This window comes from Mus caroli, unplaced genomic scaffold (assembly GCF_978045245.1).
Source record: "Mus caroli unplaced genomic scaffold, Mus_caroli_1 scaffold_17, whole genome shotgun sequence".
Lineage (NCBI taxonomy): Eukaryota > Metazoa > Chordata > Mammalia > Rodentia > Muridae > Mus > Mus caroli.
Window position 1 is genome coordinate 15,609,377 of NW_028227272.1, and position 4,937 is coordinate 15,614,313.

A 4,937-nucleotide genomic window follows, 5' to 3' on the forward strand; every position below is an offset into this window, starting at 1 on the left:
GTCACTGTGTAGGTGGGCTTTGAGGTCCTATGCTCAAGCTTTTCCCTGTGCAGAAGAGACCCTCCTCCTAGCTGCCCATTAGACATTCTTGGGAAGTAGTTGAAGGCTTTAAATGGGGCTTAATGGACCATCCTAGTAGGAATAAGAAAGATATTGGTGCTGAGGGTGATTTAAACTGTGCAGCCCTTGATCTAGAGGCTTCAAAGGAGAGGAATTTTAGTACATTGCCTGAAGATTGTTCTTCTGGTGTTTTGGTGAAGAATGTGGCTGATTTTTGTCCTTGTCTGAAGAGTCTGCCTGAGGCTAAGGTAAAGAGATTCATCTGGTTAATTGTATTGACAAGGGAAGTCTCAAATCAACCAAGTTTAGACTCTGTCCTGTGGTTAACTCTTTTGAAGAGTGTTTTGATCAAACATAGCAAGCTTAGAAAGAAAAAATACAAAATGTATGGCTCAAGGGGTAGTGGGGGAAAGATTCAGTATTGTTAAGTGCTTGTTTTGTAAGCATGAGGACCAGAGTCCAAGAACCCACAAAAAGGCTGGACATGGCAACATGTGTCCATAACCCCAGAATTACGTGGGGGATCCCTGTGGCTCATTGGCCAGGCAGTTTAACTAAAATGATGAGAGAAGGCCTATCTTAGGGTTTTATTGCTGTGAAGAGATACCATGACCAAGGCAACTCTTATAAATGAAAACATTTAATTGGAACTGGCTTACAGTTTCAGAGGTCTAGTCCATTATCACCATGGCAGGACACATGGCAACGTGCAGGCAGACATGAGGTCTACATCTTGATCTGAAGGTAGCAGAAGAGGATTGGCTCACATTGGGCAGAACTTGAGCATAGGAGACCTCAAAGCCTGCCCCCATGGTGCCACACTTCCCCCAACAAAACAACACCTATTCCAACAAGACCAAGCCTCCTAATAGCCTCCTTATGTGTCAAGCATTCAGATACATGAGTCTATGGGGGCCATTCCTTTCGAAACACCACAGACCCTATTTAAAAGAATATAATGGAGAATGAGAGGGAAAGAAAACCAATATAACCATTGTTTTCCATATGTACATGCATTCATAGGTGTATATGTGTGTGCACACACATGCATGCATCTGAAGAGAGTATTTCTTAAAAATTAAAATCCAAAGCTATCATCAACAATCATATACATGTTTCTGTGAGGACATAGTTTTCATTTTTCTGGAGTAAATTCCCAATGTACAATTACTGGATTATATGGTAGTATACATTTAGCGTACTTCATTGTATGTATTATGAGTGTTTGCTTTCATGTATGCTTGTGTATGTCTGATGCCTGCCAAGGTCAGAAGAGGGCATTGGATCCCCTAGTCCTGGAGTTATGAATAGTTGTGAGCTGCCACGTGGGTGCTGGGAACCGGTGCTTAGGTCCTGTGCAAGAGTAGCCAGTGCTCTCAACTGCTGAGCCATCTCCCCAACATCTCACATTTAGCTTTTGAAGAAAATGACGAACTGCTTCAATGGGTGCTGTGGTGGTTTGAATAGGTATGGCCCCAATCAACTCATGTGCTTGAATGCTTGGTCCATAGGGAGTGGCACTATTAGGAGGTGTGGCCTTGCTGGAGAAAGTGTGTCATTGTGGGGTGGGCTTTAAGGTCTCCCCCGTTCAAGATACAACCATTGTGGCACAGTCTCCTGCTGCCTGTGGATCCAAGTGTAGAGCTTTCAAGCTCATTCTACAGCACCACGTCTGCCTGCATGCCACTGTGTTTCCCACCGTCACAATAAGGGACTAAACCTCTGAACTGTAAGCCAGCCCCAATCAAATGTGTCCTTTATAAGCATTGCAGTGGTTGTGGTGCCTCTTCATAGTGGTAAAACCCTAAGACAGGTGCCTATGGCATTTCACGCTCCCATTGCTGTGTGGCATTCTGCTGCCTCTGTGACCTTAAGAACTTGGTGGTAATGTTTTTATGTCTTGCTGCATCTTTCCTGTCCCATCATGAACTTAGTTTTCATGTGCCTGAAGGACATCGATGTGGAACCTCCTTTCGTCTGCTCACGGTCTATTCTGTCGGAGAGATGGCTCCATGTCTTTTGGTGAATTTCTACTTGTTTTGCTTTGGCTTAAGATACTGACTTTGGGTCACCTTTGTGCATTCTGAGTGAGAGCCCCGATGCATGTGATAGAGCAGTTTTTGTCTGTGTGTCTTTCTACCTGTTTATCAGGTCTCTCACAAACCACAGGCTACTTTTTATGAATTAATTTTGTCATTTTTTTCTTTTAGTTGTGCACGCTTTTGAAGTTTTTTAATGCATCCCCCCCCCCCCCACACACACACTTTTCCCTTCTTCTCATCTAAAAAACACTGGGGTCACTCCCCATCTCAGTTGTGGATAGTGGTGAGAGTCACTGATTTCAGCTCTTATGTTCCTGAATTGCTTTTGCCTGCTTGTAAAAATGTCAGCTGGCTAAACTTGTATGGGGCTAGTTCTGGGGTCTCTGTTGTTTCACTAAGCACATGCATCCATCCATCACTACAATACTAGTCTCTGCGTAAAGCCTTAAAATATGGCATTATGGCCTGGGAAGATGGCTCAATGGTAAAGGTGCTTTCTGTGCAAATGTGAGGACTTGAGTTAGAATCCCCAGCACCTATGTTCTTTAAAAAGCCAGACATATCAGGCATAGTGGCACACACATTTAATTCCAGCACTCTGGAGTCAGAGGCAGGCAGATCTCTGAGTTCAAAAACAGCTTAGTCTATCCACTGAGTTCTAGGACAGCTAGGGCTACACAGAGAAACTCTGTCTTGAAAAGCCAAACATAAACAAACAAACAAACCAGACACACAGTGTGAACATCTGTGATCCTAGAACTACTTCAAGAAAATGAGAACAAGGTGAAAACCAGGGAACTATTGGAAGCTCATGAGCCAGCTAGCCTGGCCCATACAGCTAAAATCAGCAAAGACCCAGTTTCATAACAAGGTAGAGGTGTTGCTTCCACCACCCAACTCCGTACACAGGCCTCCTGCATTTCTTGCCTAGGCTGACCTTCCTTTCCTTAAATGCAGAGGAGCTCTAGGTTTAGGCCAGGATCATCCCTCCCTATTTGCCATTCCACAGGGCTCTCCCACTTCATAGCCAACCTTTCTGCTCAGATCTATCTCCACACTCCCAGCACGGAACAGGAAGCACATCCTGTAGCCCAGCCCACTGGTCTCTCTGTCCACTTGCCTGTGTTCTACCGGAGTTTCAGATCTAACCCGAATCCACATCCTTTCTTCTCCCCCACCCTGCTCCATCCATAACAAACTTAAAACTAACAAAGGAAGTCAGCGTGCCCAGATCTCATTGCAACACTATGACAACACTATGAAAGATCAAGTCAGTATCTTCCCTTCAAAAGGTGGCCAAAGAGAATTACCTAGATGAACTCTAGAACACAGAAGTTAAAAGAACCCCCTTAAAGAATTCAAGGAGTTTAAGGAAGACAGGAAGAAACAGCTCAATGAAATCAAAGGACTTAAGTAGAAGAAACGTCCAGGTAATGCCCAAGAAAACACTAGTTGATAGAAATGAGGAGGGCAATCCAGGACTTGAGAATGGAATTCACTCAGAACATAGGAAATCAAAAAGGACTGAAACTGAAATGCAGATGGAATTGAAAACCACAATATCCCAACTAGAAAACTCAGAGGAAATCCTTAAAGTCGAATAAATCAAGCAGAAAGGAAAATATTGTGTCTTAAAGATAAAATAGAAGATCTAGACCGAATAAGCTAAATAAATAAATAAGCATTAAAAAAACACAGAAATAGGTACACACAAGAAATGTAGAATATCATGAAAAAAAAAACCAAAATATTTCAAATTATAGGAATAAATGAAGAAGCAGTCCAAGTCAATGACATAGACCATTTCAACCAGATCATAGAAGAAAAATTTCCCAAACTAAGAAAAGTCACCAGTACAGATACAAGAATACCAAGAAGACAATACCAGAAGAGAAAATCCCCATGGCAAATCATACTTAATAAATGTACATAACAAAGAGTATATTAACCGCTGCAAGAGAAAAAAAATACAAGACACATATGAAGAAAAACCTGTAAAGGTGACAGCTGATTTCTCAATGGAAACGTTGAAAGCCAGAAGTGACTGGAGCAATGTATACTGAGTCCTAATAAACAATGACAGCCAGCCTAAAATAATATACCCAGCAAAGCTATATGGTTTGAAGGAGAAAGAAACATTTCAATGATAAGCCTTAAAAAATGTATATCCAGTCCTGCCCCCAGTCCCCTGGTCCTAGGCCACCAGAAGAGAGAGACCCAAGCACCTGCCTCTGGGCCCTTGTGGTGGACGTCATTACAATGGATGAAGATGTAATAGAGAGATGGAAAGATGGAATGCATCGTGAAAATATGGAAAAGAAAGCAAAACCAAGCAGTCTGTCCTCTGTGGAGAGAGGTGGAACTGGAGACTTGACAGTGGTGAGGAACAGGCAGGTATGAGGAGCCTGTACAACTACCTGAGGCCACAGGGATGTCCAGGTCCAGGCTGCCACTGGGGGCCATGTTTGGGGTCAGTGGCCCTACCACACCCGGGCTTTGTTCTGATGTCTGGGGCCTATGTTGTCACTAAAGACCATCTGGATGTGAGTGGTCTGGGCTGCTGCCTGAGACCATATTGATGGCCAGAGGCCAAATGGATCCGGGTGGCCTATGTTGCCCTCTGGGGGCTGCTGCTGAGGGCTATGTCTGGGTTGTGGCCCTGTTGCAGCTGGGGTCTGTGTCAATGTCCTTCCCTAAGCTACTACCAAAGGCCATGCGGATGTCCGTAAACTGGACTGCCACCTGTGGATGTCTGAGGGCCATGCTGCCACCAGGGGACAAACTGATCTGAGTAGCTTACACTGCTACCTAAGGCCATGGGCCCATGCTGCTGCC